Below are 25,694 nucleotides of genomic sequence, written 5' to 3'. Positions count from 1 at the left end.
AGCACCTGGTATGGCAATTGCACCGTCTGAAATCGCAGGGCTCTCCAGCGGGTGGTGGGGTCAGCCCAACGCATCAACAGGGGCACACTGCCTGCTCTCCAGGAGCACACTGCCGGCTCTCTCTACAGCACCTGGTGTCACAGAAAGGCCAATAAAAACATCAAGGATCTCAACCACAGCCTGTTTACCCTGTTACCATCTGGAATGCAAAGTACAGGTACATCAAAGTTGGGACAAAGAGACTGAGAAACAGCTTCTTTCACCATGCCATCAGTCACCAATAACCACTAGTACCCTGCCCTGAACCTTAGTTACTGTTCTAGCCTGATAGCACCTGGTACTCTACCCTGCACATTAGAGACTGCTGCCCTATGTGCATAATCATTGAACACTGGTCACTTTACTCATGTTTACATACTGCTTCACCCACTTTATGTATATACTGTAGTCTAGTTGTGGCTCATCCTATATATCTAATTTTGTTATATTTCTGTATTATGTGTGCATCTTTTTTTATTGCTAGGTATTACTGCACAATTGGAGCTAGAAACACAAGCATTTTTTCTGCACCTGTGTACACAACCAACAAACTTTGATTATATTTTAAATGATCACTTGTACTGAATTTGCACTATGACTCTCACTGGGATTTGAATTCACAACCTCTGTACTTGGAGTATGCTGATATTTTGGCTGCGCCACAAAGTCTGTAGCATTCTCAGAAGTTCCCTGAGCATTTATTATCTATAATCAGTGACGACCCGTCATTCAGGGCAGGTGTTTTGAACCCCACACTTTTAGGTTAAAAAATAAATAAAATAATAATAATAATATATATTTTTTGTGGGGGGAGCTTGCCTGTTTTGCTTGTTATTTGGCATTAATACGTGTCACATATCAGTTTGCAAACAATGTACTAAAAAAACATGTAATTGAGTTAATAAAACCGCATATAAACATGGTCTCTTTTTTGCTTTCTTGAGTAAGGCAGCTCCAAAATGCAGGTGTTTCAGCCTAGCTCAGTGCTTTCTGTGGTGGTAGAGCTAGCCAGCAGAAAGTACAGAGCGTTGCACCTGATTGGCTCAGTCTTCTGTCGTGATTGGCTCAGTTTTCTGTCACTCATGGGACAGTACGTCATCCCCAATTCCCCAAAGGTTAAAGCTCAAAAAATGCCATAGAGTTATAGTAGAAGTGCCCATCCAAGAAGGCTCAAGGTCATTGGCCACAGATATAATGACATCAAATCACGTGATAGCTTTGATTGGACTGATCATGTCAACATCATACTTTCAAAATCTTAGCTAGCAAGCTAGCAGTCATCACCATGAATCAAGTCAACAATCAAATCATTTTCAATCCTTGTCATATGAAGAGAAATTAGAGATAAAATGTCTCAGTGCTCATCGGCCATTGGACATAAACATTACACAACAAGTTGGAAATCGCACATTCAACAATGAGTGGTTTGGGAAGGAATCAGTGGCTAACTGTGAGTTCAAGACAACTGGGAACTCGGGAAGAATTAGCTACAACTGGAAAAATACGTTTTGAATGGTCATTCAACTCGGAATTGTAAATCCGGAATCTTTCTCTTTGATGACAAAATTTGCCCACGAAGGACCGCCGCGCCACTTTCCTGTTCAAGCACATCACAACGTGAGTCCAAAAATGTCTTATGCTGCTTCATAAATGATATAGTATACCAGAGAGATATGTATACTGTAGCTAAAGTAATACTATGTGTATGTTGTGTAGTAGGCTGTTAGTAGCTCATGTGAGCTATTTTCACCAACACGGTATTGTAAACACATCGTTCATGGCCGATGTGTGCTTGTTTGCCTATAATCTGTTTTAGAGAAATGTAATCACCAAATATTGTTAGAGCTTTCATTGTCTGTTTATATGTAAGAACGGCCCATGTTCTGAATTCTGTCGCTGTACATTTCAAAAGTGCTGAACAAAGAGTTATATTGACTACGTTCGTCGTCTCGCGCTCATTAATGTCCTAATCGAAATTACGGATTGCCTCTTATCCGCTTGTCGTCCCCTTATGCCATAGTTTGTACATCTCAATTGTCAGAAGAAACCACATTTGTTTAAGCAAGTCAGCCATATCAGCTATGTTTTTTTAAAAGGCAGTAAATGAGGCGGAATGAACTGTAGCATTGGTAAGGTGTTGATACTGCTGTTGGGACAGCTTTATGTAGGCCCTAACAGTTTGTGGGCACCATTTGTCACCGTTATAGTGCAATAAATGTATTGTTTAGTGTTGTGTTGTTGCTTTGCTGGCCTGCAACCCAATTATTTTTTTTGCCCCACCAAGATTTACATGCTAAAATCGCCACGGTCTATAACACATTTCTGCACTTAGCAAAAGAGTGCCATCTGTAGTGATTTAATTTGATTTACTTATTTCATCAATTTGAGGCTTTTCTGTTGTCTAATGTTGGTGGGGCATATCATTCTGGTTTAATGTTACTCCTGAATCACTATGATTAACATAATAGTTTTTCTTGTGTGCATTTTGAACAAAGCTGAGAGTTAATCTGAAGTCCAAAATGTAGGAATACATGTGAATTCAGTCATTGACACAGACATGGTGGTGTAGCAGGAAGATCGGAATGACGTGAACTAAAAGGGTGTGAGTTCAAATCCCCAGTGGGAACATGTTGGTAAACATACACAATGTCATCATGTACATATGTCAGTGTGTCAAATATGTAAGTTGAAAACACTGTGGCTATTTCGTGACATCCTAATACCCTGACTACAATGCTCACGTCACAAAATAAATGTAGGAATATATGTTATTCAATTATTGCGTGCGCCAACGAGCGTCTGCGTTGCCAAGGGCTAAAATAGAAGTCATTCCTATTTCTGACGCAGATCGCGCTGCAAGTCCTGCCTCTCCCATCATCTCATTGGTTTATAGAAGCAGGTACCCACGTGCCATCTCCTCATTGGTTATTCCCACGTGGGTGATTGAAAGACAAACTTTTTTGCCGGTTGTCGTGGTAATACTATGAAAGTGTAGATGCCAACCACTATATAAGTTCCAAGATGAAAAATCCTGGAAGGAGGAGAGATGACCAGACACGATTTGTGTTGACCGTTTTATGTGTGGATTAATTGTCGGAGTAGAGGACCTTGTGCATTTCAGGTAAAATAACAACTAAATGTTTATATCCCAAGGCAAATTAACTAGCAACAGCAAGCTAGCTAAACAGGACAAATTAGCTAGCAAGTGCAAGCTAACTAGCTAAATTGCCATACATGTTTAATGCTTTTCGACCTGTCCCCAAATTAATGTCATTGGTTCAGAATTTGTTTCGATATTTTAACCTGCTTGTCATGGTCGCGTTTGGTGTAGGGGGACAAAATACATTTATGCACGATAGTGCACACGAGCAGCCGGTTTGGGTACCGTGTAACGAGTCATTTTTGTTTGCAGGGCATCACCTGGGAAATCTCATGTGAAAAATATTTACATGTGAACATTTTAATCCACATGTGAAAGGCTATGTGATCACGTGAAAATTCACATGTGAAATATCATCACATTTGAAGTGTTCACATTTCCCGTGAAATCATGTTATTCTCCACATGTGAAATCATGTGTTTTTTCCATAAGGGTTTGTCTCTCTCTCTCTCTCACCCCCCTCTCTCTCTGTTTCTCCTCTCATCACCCTCCGCCTCTCTCTCCTTCACAATATCCTCCATACTAATCTGACCCTTGGCTGGAGGCTGCTGTTTTTGTTTATTACAGTGTGGCACCCAAAGGATGTATTTGTCATCCTCAAAGTTGGAACTCTTCATTCCAGGCACGTGTCACTTTCTGTGTGGTGCCAGACCTGTGCCAACCTTTTGTTTTAATCAGACTCCGAGGGTGTATAGTGCATACCAATAGCAGAGCTCTTGAGAATAGTCATGTGAATACCAAAGAAGGTAGGAATAGACCTACACAGTACAAAGCATAATTTGAAGTGTCTGATTAAGGGTTCAAAAATGGAGGAAATCATCTTCACACAGTAATTGCACATTTCCTCATGTTCAGCATAACTCCCTGACTATGGGGGATAGAATGACTGACTGACTGATGACCTGAATTGAATTAGACACACTAATTATGGTTACATAAATTACATTATAAACTGGGTGGTTTGAGCCCTGAATGCTGATTGGCTGACAGCCATGGTATATTAGACCCCGACGGGGTAAGAAGAAATGAGAGGCAGAGGGGACAGTTCACATGGTCTTTAATTTATCAAGCAAGATATTGAGCCCTGCACATGTCTCCTTGCTTAATAAAGGGTTATATTTTGTGCCTACAACTCAGTGCAACGATTTCGAAGTTAAGGGTAGACATGTTGAAGTGTTTTTTAGAAACATCCATTTAAGGGAATACTGTAGCTCCCCTAATCCTGATATTTCAACTGATCATGTAGGTATTTTCTTCAACATCCGCTGAATTGCAGAGCACCAAATTAAAATTAAATTACTAAAAATATTAAATTTTCATGAAATCACAAGTGCAATATACCAAAACACAGCTTAGCTTGCTGTTAATCCACCTGGTGTGTCAGATTTAAAAAAAGCTTTACAGCGAAAGGAAACCAAGCGTTTATGTGAGGACAGCTCTCAGTAGACAAAACATTACAAACAGCTAGCAGCAAAGTAGATTGGTCACGAAAGTCAGAAAAGCAATAAAATGAATTGCTTACCTTTGATGATCTTCAGATGTCTGCACTCACGAGACTCCCAGTTACACAATAAATGTTTGTTTTGTTCGATAAAGATTATTTTTATATCCAAAAACCTCCATTTGGTTGGCGCGTTTTGTTGAGTAATCCATAGGCTCGTGCAGGTCACGACGGGCAGACGAAAATTCCAAATAGTATCCATAAAGTTCATAGAAACATGTCAATCCTCAGGTTGTTTTTACAATAAATAATCAATAATATTTCAACCGGATGGTAGCCTTTTCAATACAAGAGAGAAAGAAAAGGTATCGTTCCTGTGTCGCGCGCATGAACAAATCTGGGGACACCTAGCTATCCACTGACGCGATGTGATCATTCCTGCTCATTTTTTTTAATAGAAGCCTGAAACTAAGTCTAAAGACTGTTCACACCCTGTGGAAGCCATAGGGAAAGGAATCTGGTTGATATCCCTTTAAAATGGGGGATAGGCTTGGGGGCAGTATTTTGATGTTTGGATAAAAAACATTCCCAAAGTAAACTGACTATTTCTCAGGCCCAGAAGTTAGAATATGCATATAATTGTCAGATTAGGATAGAAAACTCTAAATTTTCCAAAACTGTCAAAATATTGTCTGTGAGTATAACATAACTGATGTTGCAGGCGAAAACCTGAGGAAAATCCAAGTGCTGTTTTTCTGAAACTACTCTGTTACTCTGAACAGAGTAGTTTCAGAAAAACAGCACTTGGATTTTCCTCAGGTTTTCGCCTGCAACATCAGTTATGTTATACTCACAGACAATATTTTGACAGTTTTGGAAAATTTAGAGTTTTCTATCCTAATCTGACAATTATATGCATATTCTAACTTCTGGGCCTGAGAAATAGTCAGTTTACTTTGGGAATGTTTTTTATCCAAACATCAAAATACTGCCCCCTTGCTTCAAGAGGTTATTAAGAACAAACAGGAGTACATATAAACTCAGCAAAAAAAAGAAACACCCCTTTTTCAGGACCCTGTCTTTCAAAGATCATTCGTAAAAATTCAAATAACTTCACAGATCTTCATTGTGAGGACTGCAGATGTGGCCAGGGAAATAAATAGCAATGTCCTTACTGTGAGATGCATAAGACAGCTCTACAGGGAGACAGGACGGACAGCTGATCGTCCTCGCAGTGGCAGACCACGTGTAACAACACCTGCACAGGATCGATACATCCGAACATCACACCTGTGGGACAGGTACAGGATGGCAACAACAACTGCCCGAGTTACACCAGGAACGCACAATCCCTCCATCAGTGCTCAGACTGTCAGCAATAGGTTGAGAGAGCCTGGACTGAGGACTTGTAGGCCTGTTGTGAGGCAGGTCCTCACCAGACATCACCGACAACAACGTCCCCTATTTGCACAAACCCACTGCCGCTGGACCAGACAGGACTGGCAAAAAGTGCTCTTCACCGACGTTGCGGTTTTGTCTCACCATGGGTGATGGTCAGATTCGCATTTATTGTCGAAGGAATGAGCGTTACACCGAGGCCTGTACTCTGGAGCGGGATCGATTTGGAGGTGGAGGGTCCGTCATGGTCTGGGGCGGTGTGTCACAGCATCATCGGACTGAGCTTGTTGTCATTGCAGGCAATCTCAACGCTGTGCGTTACTGGGAAGACATCCTCCTCCCTCATGTGGTACCCTTCCTGCAGGCTCATCCTGACATGATCCTCCAGAAATATCCGGGAACTTGCAGGTGCCTTGGTGGAAGAGTGGTGTAACATCTCACAGCAAGAACTGGCAAATCTGGTGCAGTCCATGAGAAGGAGATGCACTGCAGTATTTAATGCAGCTGGTGGCCACAACATTACTGACTGTTACTTTTGATTTTGACCCTTCTTTGTTCAGGGATACATTATTCCACTTCTGTTAGTCACATGTCTGTGGAACTTGTTCAGTTTATGTCTCAGTTGTTGAATCTTGTTATGTTCATACAAATATTTACACATTAGGTTTGCTGAAAATAAAAGCAGTTGACAGTGAGAGGACGTTTCTTTTTTGATGAGTTTATTTTCATAATTTACCTAAGGATGAAAAACAAGCTTTGCTTGATTTACAATCCGATACGTCAGTCCTTACCTGCCCTGTTGTTAAGGGTGGCTCGGTTGTACTCATGGATAGGGCAGTCTATGTAAATTAGTGTCATAGACAACTGCTTGACAACACCTTTTACAAGAAACTCTGAAGTGACCCCACTTCCCAATTTCAGAACACTATATTTACTGTCCTAGATGGGTATTTTAAGTTCTGGTCAAATCACCCCAAAAAAACATGACTTTTCGACTATTCAACACCCTTTTTAACTTAACTGCTGAACTTTAACTTAACTTTAACTGCTGAAATTACACAAGAACGTTACAAAACCTCCAGGGCGCCCTATTGTTGCAGGCATTGACGCAGTGACGGCCCCTTTATCGCCTTTTGATTACTTTTTTATTAGACCACTCGCAGAACAGCTCCCCTCCTTTGTAAAGGACACCAGCTGTAACCAGTGCGCTGACCGTCGGGAAGCAAGTACAGGGAGTGAGTGTTTTAATAAATAAACACAACATAATACAAAATAAGAAACACGAACAGAAACAATAATGCCTGGGGAAGGAACCAAAGGGAGTGACAAATATATAGGGAAGGTAATCAGGGAAGTGATGGAGTCCAGGTGAGTCTGATAATGCGCCGTTACCTGTAACAATGGTGACAGGTGTGTGCCATAACGAGCAGGCTGGTGACCTAGAGGCTGGAGAGGGAGTACACGTGACACCAGCAGTATGATCTATATTATTGAATCTCTTGATCCTCTCCCTGATAATACTTTGTTAGTTACTTTTGATGTTGAGTCGTTATACACAAATGTCCCACACGAGGGTCGGCATTGAAGCCATGGAACATTTTCTTCTGTAACGTGACCCTTATGAAGTACCTTCCAGTGCATGCATTATAACATTGGCTGAAATAGTACTCACACACAACTACTTCATGTTTCTAAATGATTTCTTTATTCAAACGAAGGGTACTGCTATGGGATCCCCTATGGCTCCTAACCATGCTAATTTGTATGTGGGTTACATGGAGAAACAGTCAATATTCAACCCTCTCAAAAATGTTTTCTTTCCTAACAGTATTATTTGGAAACGGTACATTGATGATATTTCTGTTCTATGGAGGGGAGATGCAAAACAGCTCCAGGTATTCCATGCCTTTACTAACTCTTATTCTGAGCACCTGAGATTTACTATGCAATCTGACACACGTCAAATCAGTTTCCTTGGTCTTCTGATTTTGTGTGAAGATATCGTTCTATACACTGATCTTTACAGGAAATTTACTGATCGTAACAGTTTGTTGAGGGCTGATAGTTGTCACCCGCTTCCCATGAAAAACAGTTTGCCCTAGAGCAAATTCTGTCGAATCAAAAGAATTTGCAAAAAACAATACGATTTTGACAGAAATATGGCTGAGACGCAAAGAAAATAAAAAAATGGTCAGATTAATACAGCCATTGAAAAAGTTCGAAATAAATCGAGACATGATCTCTTTCAAGGACAATCTAGCAAAAAGAAGCATTCTTGCGTTCTAACTACCCACTATTCAAAGTGCTCTGAACAAATTAAGGGAATCGTTCACATTCTAAGATCTGATGACAGTATCGCTAATGTGTTTTCGGACCCTCCCTTGGTCGTATTCTGGCAGGCAGAAATCTCAGAGAACGAATGGTAAACTCTGATTTACCACCCCAAAATATCCCTACACAACGTCTATTTGCGCCTCTACTGGATGGAAACTACAAGTATAATGGCTACGCTCAATGCAATGGCACTTACAAATGTAGATCCCAAATAGGGAAAGAGATCCCAATCAAAGGTGTTATTACGTGCTCCCCGAAGGCAGTTATTTATCTTACAACTTTTTTATTATAATATTTTTTTACCCCTTTTTCTCCCCAATTTCGTGGTATCCAATTGTTAGTAGCTACTATCTTGTCTCATCGCTACAACTCCCGTACGGGAGAGATGAAGGTTGAAAGTCATGCGTCCTCCGATACACAACCCAACCAAGCCGCACTGCTTCTTAACACAGCGCGCATCCAACCCGGAAGCCAGCCGCACCAATGTGTCGGAGGAAACACCTGGCAACCTTGGTTAGCGTGCACTGCGCCCGGCCCGCTCTACTTACCCTGTTGAGGCTCACTTTTTGTAAGTGAACCACTCAATTTCGTCCCTACGTTATATCGTCATTGAACATGTCACCCTCGACAATTTATTGTTACAAACGAGAGGCTGCGTAGATCCTCATAAGGAGCCGCCCCTTTTTTTCAATTTCCGCCTAAAATGACATACCCAAATCTAACTGCCTGTGTCTCAGGCCCTGAAGCAAGCATATGCATATTCTTGGTACCATTTGAAAGGAAACACTTTGAAGTTTGTGGAAATGTGAAAGGAATGTATGAGAATACAACACAATCGATCTGGTAAAAGATAATACAAAGAAAAAATCAACCGTTCTTTTGTATTTTTTTGTACCATCTTTGAAATGCAAGAGAAAGGCCATAATGTATTATTCCAGCCCAGGTCCAATTTTGGCCACTAGATGGCAGCAGTGTATGTGCAAATTATAGACTGATCCAATGAACCATTGCTTTTATTTTGAAAATGTTGTATCAAGACTGCCCAAATGTGCCTAATTTGTTTATTAATACCTTTTCAAGTTCAAAATGGTGCACTCTCTGCCCCCCGGGTGGAGCAGTGGTCTAAGGCACTGCATCACAGTGCTAGCCCAGGCTCTGTCGCAGCCGGGCGCGACTGGGAGTTCCATGGGGCGACGCACAATTGGCCTAGCGTCGTCCGGGTTAGGGAGGGTTGGGCCGGTCGAGATACCCTTGTCTCATTGTGCACTAGCGACTCCTGTGGTGGGCCGGGCGCAGTGCACGCTAACCAGGTCGCCAGGTGCACGGTGTTTCCTCTGACATATTGGTGCGGCTGGCTTCCGGGTTGGATGCGTGCTGTGTTAAGAAGCAGTGCAGCTTGGTTAGGTTGTGTTTCGGAGGATGCATGGCTTTCGACCTTCGTCTCTCCCGAGCCCGTACGGGAGTTGTAGTGATGAGACAAGATAGTAACTACTAACAATTGGATACCACGAAAAGGGGGTAAAATGTATTTATTATTATTTATTTTTTTATAAAAAATTGTGCACTCTCCTCAAACAATAGCATGGTATTCTTTCACTGTAATAGCTACAGTAAATTATTATATTTCTGCCAATATCAGATACGTCTATGTCCTGGTAAACGTTCTTGTTACTTACAACCTCATGCTAATCACATTAGCCATGTTAGCTCAACCGTCCGGTGGAAGGGACATCGAACCCGAAGAAGTTAAATTAAAGACCCTTGCTCCCAGCGGTCTCAACGTAGATTTTGATCTGAAGCCATTCTTGTGATTATTGTGATTTTGCTATTCATTGTAAATGTTTGTAGGCCTAGGTAGCCAAATTGTATCTATGATTGTATGCTATTTTCATGTTTTTGTACCTTATTTTTATATCTAAGAATTAACCAATGATATCAGGCCACACCCGGCCATGATGACAGACACCTGTGTGTGTCCTTTGACACTATATAAACTAGTGATGCGCATTGTTTGTCATTATACCCTGATGAAGACAGCTTGTCTGTGGAAATATTGGATATTAGGTTATTCAATTATTGCATCTGAGCTCCTAGAGTGTGCGGCTCTCCTTTTGTTCTTCAAATATTAGACCGCATACCATGGGGTGTGACAAAACATGTATTTTTACTAAGCTAATTCAAATCAAATCAAGTGTAATTTGTCACACGGGCCGAATACAACAGGTGTAGACCTTAAAATGAAATGTTTACTTAGAAGCCCTTGACCAACAATGCAGTTTTAAGAAAACTGCCAGTTAAGAAAATATTGACAAAAAATCCCGAAAGTTTAAAAAAGTAACCCAATAACAATAACAGGGCTATATATACAGGGGGTACCGGTACCGAGTCAATGTGCGAAGGTACAGGTTAGTCGAGGTAATTGAGGTAAACAACAAGTAGCAGCAGCGTAAAAAAGGGAGGTCAATGCAAATAGTCCGGGTAGCCATTTGATTAGCTGTTCAGCAGTCTTATGGCTTGGTGGTAGAAGCTGTTAAAGAGCCTTTTGGACCTAGACATGGCGCTCAGGTACCGTTTGCCATACGGTTGCAGCGAGTCTTTGGCAATTTTATGGGCCTTCCTCTGACACTGCCTTGTATAGAGGTCCTGGATGGCAGGAAGCTTGGCCCCATTGATGTACTGGGCCGTAAGCACTACCCTCTGGATGCCAAACAGTTGCCATACCAGGTGATGATGCAATCAGTCAGGATGCTCTTGATGGTGCAGCTGTAGAATTCTTTGAGGATCTGAGGACCCATGCCAAATCTTTTCAGTCTCCTCAGGGGGAATAGGTGTTGTCGTGCCCTCGTCACAACTGTTTTGGTGTGTTTGGACTATGATAGTTAGTTGGTGATGTGGACACCAAGGAACTTGAAGGTCTCAACCTGCTTCACTACAGCCCTGTCGATGAGAATGAGGTGTTTTCGGCCCTCCTTTCCCTATAGTCCATGATCATCTCCTTTATCTTGATCAAGTTGAGGGGGAGGTTGTTGTCCTGACACCACACTGCCAGGTTTCTGTCCTCTTCCCTATAGGCTGTCTTATATTTTTTAGTGATCAGGTCTACCACCGTTGTGTCATCGGAAAACAGCTTCCCTTTGTATTCCGTAAGAGTTTGTAAGCCCTGCCACATCCAACGAGCATCAGAGCCATTGTAGTAGGATTCAATCTTAGCCCTGTATTGATGCTTTGCCTGTTTGATGGTTCGTTGGAAGGCATAGTGGGATTTCATATAAGTGTCCGGGTTAGAGTCCCGCTCCTTGTAAGCAGCAGCTCTACCCTAGCTCATTGCGGATGTTGCCTGTAATCAATGGCTTCTGGTTGGTGTGGGGACGACGTCGTCGATGCACTTATTGATGAATGTGGTGAATGTGGCATACTCTTCAATGCCATCGGATGAATCCCAGAATATATTCCAGTCTGTGCTAGTAAAACAGTCCAGTAACTTAGCATCTGCGTCATCTAATAGCAATAAGGCACCTCCGCGTTGCATTTTGTATAAGAACAGCCCTTAGCCGTAGTATATTGGCCAAATACCACACCCCCTCTGGCTTTATTGCTTAAATAGAACAATATCAAACATGAGGGAACTGGATAAAATAAGACAGAAACAGAATGGAGTTCAATGGGGATTTTGAGTGATCTGCCTCAATAGAGGTTTTCAATGATGGTCTCAGGTTTCTATGGGTCCTATTACAACCTACACAATACCAATTTGGACTATTTTTCAGCCCACTCTCCTAGAAAGGAGAGTGAGAGAGAGTGAGTGTTGTAAAGTGGTCCACTTATTTCTGTTGGCCCTTTGAGGGCTGGAGCACAGAGCGCTATGCGAGGCTGTAATAGGCATGGCTATGTATCGCTCTGTGGGCAGTAGCTAGAGAGGCCTTTTGAGACAGAGGGGAGAGAGTGAAGGAACGGGAGAGGGAGAGAAGAGAGTGGGAGAGGGTGAAGGAGAGAGAGAGTGCGAGAGAGCTAGAGAGATTGTGCTGCTTGCATGGCTGGTAACAACCATTATTTAATTGCTCCTATTAGACCAAGGAGCATTCATCACTAATCTATACAAGTCCTCTCAGAGGAATGAAAATATCAAGTGTTCTTGATAAAGGTGGTTCTGGTGAAGCTGGGGTTCTGTCTGTCATGTTATTGCTTCTGTTTTGTTCTGTGAGGCAACCTGGTCTCAGGTCAATTCTTATGATTTGGGATGTTTTTTTCTTTCTCTCCAATTAGTATGATGAATCCAGGCTGTGTGAAAAGGTAGTGTCTGGTGAGCTCCCCGAAACCCACAGAGCTGTAGAGGAGAAACAATGTTTTCAACATGGATCAGAGAGGAGGCTGGGGAAAGGACAGCACTCGCCTCCGGTGCAAAAACACCCACAGCGGCTACAGTACAAACACACGGAGAGAAGTACAGAAAGACACAAACACGACAGAGGGAGAAGGTAAGAAATAAACTACTGCTTCTGTCCTGTTTCATTTCAGCGACCGAAACTAACTTTTGGCTTCAGATTTTGAAAGCGATAAAATCTGAAAGGCAATTACCTAGCCTACTCTTTCTTGCCTAGTCTAGTATGAAGCAACATTTTCAGACTTTTAAGTGGGGGTGAGGGTTGACAACACCAGCTGAAAACAGCTCTCGGGATGAGACTGCTTGGCTGTGAGCAATCCTCAGAGACCAGCTGACTGCATCTCTGCTCTGGCTTTTATGTCTGCTATCCTCCTCTCTCCACTCCTTTATTTCTACAGCTGGGTTATTTCTGGATAAGCTAACAGGCGGGCTGGCAAACTCTTGATCTGCATTCACACCCAAAAGGCGCTTGAACCAACAACAGCCCTCAGCAGGCAGCACACGCACGCACGCACGCACGCACGCACACACACACACAGACACACACATGTGTGCGCGCACACATTACTACAAAACACACTTCAGTGTGTGTACTCTCATACTAGTCTGTCTGTGTGAGAGCAGAGACAGGTCCTGGAGTGGACCGGTTAGCATGGAGAAGCTGGAAGATTTATCAGGGCCACTGACAAGGGATACAGGGATAGAGAGAGAGAGAGAGTATATACAGTGCCTTGCGAAAGTATTCGCCCCCCTTGAACTTTGCGACCTTTTGCCACATTTCAGGCTTCAAACATAAAGATATAAAACTGTATTTTTTTGTGAAGAATCAACAACAAGTGGGACACAATCATGAAGTGGAACGACATTTATTGGATATTTAAAACTGTTTTAACAAATCAAAAACTGAAAAATTGGGCGTGCAAAATTATTCAGCCCCTTTACTTTCAGTGCAGCAAACTCTCTCCAGAAGTTCAGTGAGGATCTCTGAATGATCCAATGTTGACCTAAATGACTAATGATGATAAATACAATCCACCTGTGTGTAATCAAGTCTCCGTATAAATGCACCTGCACTGTGATAGTCTCAGAGGTCCGTTAAAAGCGCAGAGCATCATGAAGAACAAGGAACACACCAGGCAGGTCCGAGATACTGTTGTGAAGAAGTTTAAAGTCGGATTTGGATACAAAAAGATTTCCCAAGCTTTAAACATCCCAAGGAGCACTGTGCAAGCGATAATATTGAAATGGAAGGAGTATCAGACCACTGCAAATCTACCAAGACCTGGCCGTCCCTCTAAACTTTCAGCTCATACAAGGAGAAGACTGATCAGAGATGCAGCCAAGAGGCCCATGATCACTCTGGATGAACTGCAGAGATCTACAGCTGAGGTGGGAGACTCTGTCCATTGGACAACAATCAGTCGTGTATTGCTCAAATCTGGCCTTTATGGAAGAGTGGCAAGAAGAAAGCCATTTCTTAAAGATATCCATAAAAAGTGTTGTTTAAAGTTTGCCACAAGCCACCTGGGAGACACACCAAACATGTGGAAGAAGGTGCTCTGGTCAGATGAAACCAAAATTGAACTTTTTGGCAACAATGCAAAAAGTTATGTTTGGCGTAAAAGCAACACAGCTGAACACACCATCCCCACTGTCAAACATGGTGGTGGCAGCATCATGGTTTGGGCCTGCTTTTCTTCAGCAGGGACAGGGAAGATGGTTAAAATTGATGGGAAGATGGATGGAGCCAAATACAGGACCATTCTGGAAGAAAACCTGATGGAGTCTGCAAAAGACCTGAGACTGGGACGGAGATTTGTCTTCCAACAAGACAATGATCCAAAACATAAAGCAAAATCTACAATGGAATGGTTCAAAAATAAACATATCCAGGTGTTAGAATGGCCAAGTCAAAGTCCAGACCTGAATCCAATCGAGAATCTGTGGAAAGAACTGAAAACTGCTGTTCACAAATGCTCTCCATCCAACCTCACTGAGCTCGAGCTGTTTTGCAAGGAGGAATGGGAAAAAATGTCAGTCTCTCGATGTGCAAAACTGATAGAGACATACCCCAAGCGACTTACAGCTGTAATCGCAGCAAAAGGTGGCGCTACGAAGTATTAACTTAAGGGGGCTGAATAATTTTGCACGCCAATTTTTCAGTTTTTGATTTGTTAAAAGTTTGAAATATCCAATAAATGTTGTTCCACTTCATGATTGTGTCCCACTTGTTGTTGATTCTTCACAAAAAAATACAGTTTTATATCTTTATGTTTGAAGCCTGAAATGTGGCAAAAGGTCGCAAAGTTCAAGGGGGCCGAATACTTTCGCAAGGCACTGTACAGTTGATGTGGGAAGTTTACATACACTTAGGTTGGAGTTTTTAAACCACTCCACACATTTCTTGTTAAGAAACTATAGTTTTGGCAAGTCGGTTAGGACATCTACTTTGTGCATGACAAGTAATTTTTCCAACAATTGTTTACAGACAGATTATTTCACATATAATTCACTGTGTCACAATTCCAGTGGGTCAGACGTTTACATACACTAAGTTGACTGTGCTTTTAAACAGCTTGGAAAATTCCAGAAAATTATGTAATGGCTTTAGAAGCTTCTGATAGGCTAATTGACATCATTTGAGTCAATCGGAGGTGTACCTGTGGACGTATTTCAAGGCCTAACTTCAAACGCAATGCCTGTTTGCCTGACATCATTGGAAAATCAAAAGAAATCAGCCAAGACCAAATTGTAGACCTCCACAAGTCTGGTTCATCCTTGGGAGCAATTTCCAAACGCCTGAAGGATATCACGTTCATCTGTACAAACAATAGTACGCAAGTATAAACACCATGGGACCACGCAGCCGTCATAACGCTCTGGAAGGAGACATACTCTGTCTCCTAGAGATGAACGTACTTTGGTGCGAAAAGTGCAAATGAATCCCAGAACAACAGCAAAGGACCTTGTGAAGATGCTGGAGGAAACAGGTACAAAAGTATCTATATCCACAGTAAAACGAATCCAATATCGACATAACCTGAAATGCTGCTCAGCAAGGAAGATGCCACTGCTCCAAAACCGCCATAAAAAAGCCAGACTACGGTTTGCAACTGCACATGAGGACAAAGATTTGTACTTTTTGGAGAAATGTCCTCTGGTCTGATGAAACAAAAATAGAACTGTTTGGCCATAATCACCATCGTTATGTTTGGAGGAAAAATGGGGAGGCTTGCAAGCCGAAGAACACCATCCCAACCGTGAAGCACGGGGGTGGCAGTATCATGTTATGGGGATGTTTGCTGCAGGAGGGACTGGTGCACTTCACAAAATAGATGGCTTCATGAGGAAAGAGAATTATGTGGATATATTGAAGCAACGTCTCAAGGCATCAGTTAAAGCTTGGTCGCAAATGGGTCTTCCAGATGGACAATGACCCCAAGCATACTTCCAAAAGTTGTGGCAAAATGGCTTAAGGACAACAAAGTCAAGGTATTGGAGTGCCCATCACAAAACCCTGACCTCAATCCCATAGAAAATTTGTGGGCAGAACTGAAAAAGTGTGTGCGAGCAAGGAGGCCTACAAACCTGACTCAGTTACACCAGCTCTGTCAGAAGGAATGGGCCAAAATTCACCCAACTTATTGTGGGAAGCTTGTGGAAGGCTACCCGAAACGTTTGACCCAAGTTAAACAATTTAAAAGCAAGGCTACCAAATACTAATTGAGTGTATGTAAACTTCTGATCCACTGGGAATGTGATGAAAGAAATAAAAGCTGAAATAAATAATTCTCTATTATTCTGACATTTCACATTCTTACAATAAAATGGTGATCCTAACTGACCTAAGACAGGGAAGCCTCCCACCAGATGAAAATGAAAATGTGCCAGTTTGTCACTTTCACGAAGTTGGAGTAATAACATGTTCAACTACTTAAGACATTGGCTCAAATCTAGGTTCTGCCTTTAGATTTGGAGAAAATGTACACCTAATAAATATTTTTTTAATCTCATTGACTTCTCAAACCCCAAACCCCGGCCTGGTCTGTTTGGTCTGTAGTTACTCCACAATACTAACCTAAATGACAGAGTGAAAAGAAGGAAGTCAGCAGGAAAATAACCTAAAACACAACGGCAAATATACACTGGAGATGCTTACCATGACAACATTGAATGTTCCTGAGTGGCCTAGTTACAGGTTTGACTTAAATCGTCTTGAAAATCTACAGCAAGACTTGAAAATGGCTGTCTAGAATTTTAAAAAGAATAATGTACAAATATTGTACAATCCAGGTGTGCAAAGCTTTTAGAGACTTACCCAGAAAGACTCAGTTGTAATCACTGCAAAAGGTGATTCTAACATTTATTGACACTGAATACTTAAGTGAATGAGATATTTGGCAAAAATGTATAAAACATGTTTTCCTTTGTCATTATTGCGTGCAGATGGGTGAGAAAAAAAACACAATTTAATATATTTCAAATTCAGACTGCAACACCAGAAAATGTGGAATAAGTCAAGGGGTATGACAACTTTCTGAATGCACTGTACATCTAGGGTGAATAAGAGATGAAGACAAAAAGTGCCAAAGAGTAATTTCCTTGTCAGATTTTCAATTTAGGCCTATGTTCTCTTCTCTCTTTTGTAACAGTGTTAATAAATATTCCTATATTTCATGTGCAATTGTTTATTTTTTAAAGTTGATATGATGAATATACTGTGAGTAATCATATTCATTAAAAAAAACATTCTGTTGTCTTTTTCATTTTCAGGAGAGCAGATTGGTGCGGACTACCAGCTCAGACAGATTGTTGAAGGACTCGGAGGAGACTGATTTTGAGGACTATACAATGCACCCCACAGTTCATACTCTTCTGGATGAGTTCACCACCATTGCTGACTTATCTGCTGCCACCCCCACCAAGGCTGTTCCTATTACAGTCCAACTGTCATGTTCTGACCTTTATTTTCTTTGTTTTGTATTTATTTAGTATGGTCACGGCGTGAGCTGGGGTGGGCAGTCTATGTTTTGTTTTTCTATGTTTGGGTTTCTGTTTCGGCCTAGTATGGTTCTCAATCAGAGGCAGGTGTCGTTAGTTCAGTGCTTTTCTTATTAAAATCGTCATGAACACTTACCACGCCGCATCTTGGTCCGATTCTTACTCCTCTTCTAACGAAGAGGAGGAAATCTCCCGTTACACCAACTTGCTCCCTCCAGTACCAAGTCTGCTGCTACCAGTACCTGGCCTGTTTCACCCACAGCCCAGTCTGCTGCCAGCCAACTCCACACATGCAAAAAAAAAATTGGTTTGATAATTGGCGTCCATATAGACCCTGCCGTACTCCAGCCCTTTTTATCTTCTTTCTAAAATTAGGGGATTGATGCAATCAGATCGAGCATACCCGTTCTAAGGTTTGTTCAATGCTGGGTTGACCAATCAGTATCCAGGTTTCAAGATTGTTTTGATCACGTGGACTGGGATATGTTTTGGGTTATCTCTGAGAATAACATTAACTTATAAACTGACACGGTGACTGAGGTCGTCAGGAAGTTGTTTCCGTATGATACAGTGCCTTGCGAAAGTATTCGGCCCCCTTGAACTTTGCAACCTTTTGCCATATTTCAGGCTTCAAACATAAAGATATAAAACTGTATTTTTTTGTGAAGAATCAACAACAAGTGGGACACAATCATGAAGTGGAACGACATTTATTGGATATTTCAAACTTTTTTAACAAATCAAAAACTGAAAAATTGGGTGTGCAAAATTATTCAGCCCCTTTACTTTCAGTGCAGCAAACTCTCTCCAGAAGTTCAGTGAGGATCTCTGAATGATCCAATGTTGACCTAAATTACTAATGATGATAAATACAATCCACCTGTGTGTAATCAAGTCTCCGTATAAATGCACCTGCACTGTGATAGTCTCAGAGGTCCGTTAAAAGCGCAGAGAGCATCATGAAGAACAAGGAACACACCAGGCAGGTCCGAGATACTGTTGTGAAGAAGTTTAAAGCCGGATTTGGATACAAAAAGATTTCCCAAGCTTTAAACATCCCAAGGAGCACTGTGCAAGCGATAATATTGAAATGGAAGGAGTATCAGACCACTGCAAATCTACCAAGACCTGGCCGTCCCTCTAAACTTTCAGCTCATGCAAGGAGAAGACTGATCAGAGATGCAGCCAAGAGGCCCATGATCACTCTGGATGAACTGCAGAGATCTACAGCTGAGGTGGGAGACTCTGTCCATAGGACAACAATCAGTCGTATATTGCACAAATCTGGCCTTTATGGAAGAGTGGCAAGAAGAAAGCCATTTCTTAAAGATATCCATAAAAAGTGTCGTTTAAAGTTTGCCACAAGCCACCTGGGAGACACACCAAACATGTGGAAGAAGGTGCTCTGGTCAGATTAAACCAAAATTGAACTTTTTGGCAACAATGCAAAACGTTATGTTTGGCGTAAAAGCAACACAGCTGAACACAACATCCCCACTGTCAAACATGGTGGTGGCAGCATCATGGTTTGGGCCTGCTTTTCTTCAGCAGGGACAGGGAAGATGGTTAAAATTGATGGGAAGATGGATGGAGCCAAATACAGGACCATTCTGGAAGAAAACCTGATGGAGTCTGCAAAAGACCTGAGACTGGGACGGAGATTTGTCTTCCAACAAGACAATGATCCAAAACATAAAGCAAAATCTACAATGGAATGGTTCAAAAATAAACATATCCAGGTGTTAGAATGGCCAAGTCAAAGAAAACTGAAAACTGCTGTTCACAAACGCTCTCCATCCAACCTCACTGAGCTCGAGCTGTTTTGCAAGGAGGAATGGGAAAAAATGTCAGTCTCTCGATGTGCAAAACTGATAGAGACATACCCCAAGCGACTTACAGCTGTAATCGCAGCAAAAGGTGGCGCTACAAAGTATTAACTTAAGGGGGCTGAATAATTTTGCACGCCCAATTTTTCAGTTTTCGATTTGTTAAAAAAGTTTGAAATATCCAATAAATGTCGTTCCACCTCATGATTGTGTCCCACTTGTTGTTGATTCTTCACAAAAAAATACAGTTTTATATCTTTATGTTTGAAGCCTGAAATGTGGCAAAAGGTCGCAAAGTTCAAGGGGGCCGAATACTTTCGCAAGGCACTGTATGTTGGATAAAGGACTAAAGACAGACACCAATGTCAAGTTCAATAGTCTTGTTCATGCATTGTACAAATCCCTACACGTGGAGTCCGGGGAACAGTCGGGCTAGTCGATTACTTATCAACTAGACTTTTCAATAGATAGTGCAAACATAAAATTTTTTAAAAGCATTACATTTTCTTTTTACTTCAGTTGTCATCTTCCTCTTTTTTTATAAACAGAGGACAAGTTAACGCAGTCTCTTGCTTACAGAGTAAGCCTGTCCGGTGGCTTGCACAGCCGACCCACCCGTGAGTAAGTATTGGCTCTGACAGGGGTAGGATTAGGGCCACGAGCTGGAGAGCTTGGTGGGGTAGAAGCCTCACCTTCTGTTGGCTCATGTCTCAATTCTGCGGCCCTTACCCTTGGGCCTGGACTGTGATCCAGCTCATCTAGGTGAGTGTATGGCGTGTTCTGGTTTGTTGCCTGCTCTGCTACGCGCAGATCCACCCGACTGCGACGATAGAGGGAGCCACCAACATCCACCAGCTAAGAACGTGGTGCAACTCCCGGTAGGCACGTGCCCAGCCTCCAAAGTCCTGTGTGGTCTCCCGACAGCGGTTTCATCCTTCGTTTCACCCACCTCCAGCTCGGGTAGGTCTCGAGCAGTCCGGTCGTAGAAGCACTTAGCGAGCTGCTTTCTGTGACGCAGTTTGTCCGTGACACCAACCATGACGCAGGGCTCAAGTAGCTTGTTACCTACGGAGATGGTAGTCTTCAGACGTCTGGAGGCGTTGTGCTGGGCTGCTGTCCATGTTTTCGGTGGGTGTGTTCCTGCACTGTAAGATCGCTTTCCATGGGTCGTTGCTGTCACACAAGGTCCTGCTTAACAGGTTTTTTGCAATCTTGACAGCTGACTCTGCCTTGCCATTTGCTTTTGGGTGTCTTGGAGAGGAGGTTACATGGTCAAACTCCCATTCTGAGGCGAAAAGCTTGAACTGTGCAGTGAATTGTGGGTCATTGTCCGTGATTACCTTGCCAGGCTGACCTTGCCTTGCAAACTGCGCCTTGCAGCGCTTAATGACCGTCTCTGCAGACAAGTCAGGGAGCAGTTCAATTTTTTTGTCCTTTTGTCCGTGGCTGAATAAGTCCATGCTGACGATTTGCCAGGCCTTTGTGGGCAGTTCGTGTGACATCATGGTTTCCTTTTGCTGTTCATGAGCGTACTCATTGCACGTGGTACAGCTGCTGACAAAGTCTTTAATTTCTGCTTGCATGTTTGGCCAGTATAATGTTTCACGAGTCTGGCGGTAGCATGCGTCACCTCCAAAGTGACTGGAGTGTATGACTGGATTGTAAGCATCTCTGGAAGTAGTGATTTGGGAATAATTACCTTTTGACCTAAGAACAAGACGCCGTTTTGCATGCTGATCTCATCTCGAAAGGTCTAGTATTCTCTCACTGTGAAAGGTGTCTCCTCTTTCAGGTATGGCCAACCTGCGAGAACCATGGACTTCAGCGACTGTAGGTGTTCGTCCTTGTCAGTGTGTTGCCTGATCTGGACTAGGCGGTGATCTGTGCCGTTTAAGTAGTCTGCCTGATTGATCTGTTGAACATCTTGTTGTTCCTGCTGTAGCGAACAGATGGCATGCCGCTGATAGGCAGTACCTCTGTTTACTGAATATGGCAATGAGTGGTTTGTGGTCAGTTTCAGCGGTGACCAGCTCTCGACCATATAAGTAGTGATGGAAGCGCTGGCAGGAGAAGACGATGCTGAGCCACTCTTTCTCAATTTGTGCATAGTTTGGTTCGGTGGGAGTAGGCACTCTCGAGGCAAACGCAACGGGTTGGCTTTCCTGCATAAGGCAGCAGCCAAGTCCCCTTTGGCTGGAGTCGGTCTGGATTGTGACAGGCTTTGTGACGTCATAGTAGCGCAACACTGGCATGGACGACGCCAGAGATTTCATCTCCTGCACTGCAGCCTCGTGCTTGGGTAGCCAGTGCCATGGCGTGTCTTTGTCCAGCAACCGGCGCAGAGGCTCACAGACTGCTGATAGGTGTGGCATGAACTTCGCAAGATAGTTTGCAAAGCCGATAGAACGCTGTACTCCTTTCGCATCAGACGGGTTTGGCATGTCGAGGATTGCTCTGACCTTGTCTGGGTCCGGCTTCAGGCGTTTTGCAGAGAGAATGTGGCCATGGAAGTGGACGTCTTTCACCTTGAACTGCTGCTTCTTCAGGCCAAGACGAAGCTTAACTGATTGGCAGAGCTCCATCAGTGCCAGGAGCTTCACATCGTGGTCGCGTTCTGCTTTTTCGTCTGTCACCACAGCCTACGATCAGGACATCATCGGCGATGGGTTCAATGCCCTTGAGCCCAGCCAGTAACTCGTGCTGCTTGCGTTGGTATACCTCAGGCGCCACTGAGACACCAAATGGGAGCGTGAGCCAGCGTTTCAGACCCCAGGGGGTCCAGAAGGTAGTCATGAAGCTGCTTTCTTCGTCCAGCTTGCACTGAAATAATTCATCTCGGGCATCCACCAAGGTGAAAATCCTGGCCCTAGGAAGCTTGTAGAGGAAGTCCTCTAGTGTCGGCATGATGTAGTGGGATCGTTTCAGTGCTTGGTTCAGATGCTTTGGGTCAATGCAGACCCTCAGCTTCTGTTTTTTTCACTATGACCATATTGCTGATCCAGTCAGTTGGTTCAGTCACAGATGTCATAGTTCTATCGGCCTCATACTTGTTCAGCTGGGCCTTCACAGCCACTTTCATTGCAATGGGCACATTGCGAGGAGCACACTGGACTGGAGTGATGCTCTCATCCACTTCAAAGTGTACCTCCACAGGCACTGATTCAACGGGCCTGTTGAATACATGGTCATATCTGCTGAGTAGTTGTTCTTTGGACAGGGGTCCATGCTGGACATGCTCCACAATGTGCAGGTCATTTGGTACAGTGAACTGCATCAGTCCCAGGCGTTCGCATGTAGAGCCTGAGAGGAGAGGATGTTGACTGGTTTTCACAATCTCAAACTCCAGCTTGTGTTTGCGTCCCCGAATAACACATTCAGTCTTAAAGGTGCCCATAGAGCTCATTAGCTCTCCTGAGTACAGCTTTAGTCTAGTATCGCTGGGCAAATATGTGTCAGGTGCCAGATTGATTTTGTCTTTGTAGCTCATCACGTTGCATGTAGCACAGGAATCCAGTTGACATTGTTGTTGCTTGTTGTGTAATCATAGTGTCACAAACCATTTCTTCCCTCTTGAGTGTACAGCCCCAATGGATTCATGCATGTAAATGTCCCTTTCCCTGTTCAGCTCTAAACATTAAGTGACATCATCAACACAGTGACTCTTGCCCTCACTCACCCTTCTTTTGCTTTTGAGACACACTTTTTCGTAGTGATTGTTAGTTCCACAAGCTCTGCATAGTTTTCCGTAGGCAGGGAAGTGCTCTTTGCCACATGTTCACCGTTCGTGGTGAATTACTCTGCCTCGATTGGTTTTGTCTGAATGTTTGCCTAGCAACAGCGTGAACAGTATCAACGTCGGAGCGTGGGGTTTTGATTTCCATTGCTCTCATTCTCATGTCAGGGCGGCACACTTCAATGGCAGTTACTATTGTTAAGCCTCTCTCGCTCAGTAAACGCCGGTGCGTATCCTCATTTGCAATTCGCAGTACTATTTTGTCAAGAATCAATTCATTTTTCAATCCCCCGTATTCACAAGTGGCGGATTTGTCTCTCAAATGGGTTACAAAGTTGTGTACTGACTCACCCTCTTCCTGTTTGCAGCTTCTGAAAACGAACCACTCGTAAATGACGTTTCTGGCGGGTTTGAAGTAGTTCTCCAATGCATCCAATATAGCCTGTGCATCAGACTGTTGTCGTGCTGTGAGGGTGAGATTGTGCCGGTAGATATGCCTGCATTCGCTGCCCATTAAACTCCTCAGAGTTGCCGCTTGTACCTCGTTGGGTTTCTCATGTAGACTGGTTGCCAGCGCATCGTCCTCGAATTCATCCCTGAAGTTGTCCCAATTAGTATTCCAGTACACTGTGAGAACCATGGGATTTGGTGGTGAAATTTTCGCTGCCATAGCGATGGAATAGGAGATTTCTTTGCCTTCAGTCATCGAGGTAGGTAGTGATGCTAGCTAGCCAGCTAACAACGAGTTGATCAGTGTTGTGACTAGTAGTAGGAAACGGCATGTGTTCGCATATGGAACATAACTGTGCCTATAACTGCGCCTATACGTGTGGTTTTCATGCCACTTCTGATACCATGTTTCAGTATGATATGTTGGATAAAGGAATAAAGACAGACACCAATGTCAAGTTCAATAGCCTTGTTCATGCATTGTACAAATCTCTACACGCGGAGTCCGGGGAACAGTCCGGCTAGTCGATTACTTATCAACCAGACTCCGTAACAGAAGTGTATAGGGGATGATGTTCCCACTGTGATGATTAAAACCTATCCAAACCAAAAACCGTGGATAGATATGGTTGAATACAAACTGTCCAGTTATGCCCTCCGTAAACAAGCAAAACGTCAGTATAGAGAGAAAGTGGAGTTCAACGGCACAGATCAGTACGTATGTGGCAGGGACTCCAGACAATCACGGATTTTAAAGGGAAAACCAGCCATGTCGCGGACACTGACGTTTTGCTCACGGACAAGATAAACACCTTCTTCACCCGTTTTGAGGATAACACCGTGCGGAGTGGTGAGGGCCCTGGCGGAGTGGTGCAAGGAAAATAACCTCTCTCACAACATCAACAAAAGAAAGGACCTGATCTTAGAGGAAGCACGCCCCCAAGTTCCTCGGCATACATATCACTGACAATCTGAAATGGTCCCTTCACACAGACAGCATGGTGAAGAAGGCGCAGTGACTCTTCAACCTCAGGAGGCTGAAGAAATTTGGCTTGGCCCCTAAGACTCTCTCAAACTTCTACAGATGCACCATTGAGAAGATCCTATCGGGCTGTATCACTGCCTGGTACAGCAACTGTACAATCCACAACTGCAGGGCTCTCCTGAGAGTGGTGCACTCTGCCCAACGTATCACCGGGGGCACACTGCCTGCCCTCCAGGACATCTACAGCACCCGGTCACAGGAAGGCCAAGAAGATCTTCAAGGACCTCAGCCACTCGAGCAACTGCCTTTTCATCCTGCTACCATCTAGAAGGCGGAAACAGTACAGTTGCATCAAAGCAGGGACCGAGACACTGAAAAACAGCCTGGCCTCCCCCCAGTACCCTGCCCTGAACTTAGTCACTATCACTAGTCGGCTACCACCTGGTTACTCAATCCTGCACCTTAGAGGCTGTTGCCCTATGTAACACTGGTACTTTATTAATGTTTACATACTGTTTTACCCATTTCATATGTATATACTGTATTCTAGTCAACTATTGCTGTACATATAGTATTCTATCCTACGTACTATTCAGATATACTACATATTCTATCCACATAAAGAAGAAGTTACAGGTCTGTGAGAGCCAGAAATCTTGCTTGTTTGTAGGTGACCAAATTCTTATTTTCCACCATAATTTGCAAATAAATTCATTAAAAATCCTATAATGTGATTTTCTGGAATTTCTTTTCTCATTTTGTCTGTCATAGTTGAAGTGTACCTATGATGAGGCCTCTCTCATCTTTTTAAGTGGGAGAACTTGCACAATTGGTGGCTGACTAAATACTTTTTTGCCCCAATGTATATACAGTACCAGTCAACAGTTTGGAAACAACTACTCAGTGTTTTTCTTTATTTTTTACTGTTTTCTACATTGTAGAATAA

General features: G+C 43.1%; 1 protein-coding gene and 1 long non-coding RNA gene across 8 annotated transcripts in view; one reads left to right on the top strand and one right to left on the bottom strand.

The window, feature by feature from the left end:
* LOC110537834 (uncharacterized) overlaps positions 1–25,694 on the bottom strand; it is a 160,788-nt gene that overhangs the window by 69,179 nt on the left and 65,915 nt on the right. The gene's annotated exons all lie outside the window — the stretch shown is intronic.
* Positions 1,284–17,889, top strand: LOC118937684 (uncharacterized). The gene is made up of 3 exons (XR_005035033.2): positions 1,284–1,656; positions 12,636–12,847; positions 17,527–17,889. It is a non-coding gene; the product is annotated as an uncharacterized LOC118937684 (long non-coding RNA).

Source organism: Oncorhynchus mykiss, chromosome 12 (genome assembly GCF_057628025.1).
Source record: "Oncorhynchus mykiss isolate SJ-2025 chromosome 12, ASM5762802v1, whole genome shotgun sequence".
Lineage (NCBI taxonomy): Eukaryota > Metazoa > Chordata > Actinopteri > Salmoniformes > Salmonidae > Oncorhynchus > Oncorhynchus mykiss.
The sequence above is the reverse complement of the archived record's forward strand: the minus strand, read 5'-3'. Positions and strand labels throughout refer to the sequence as shown.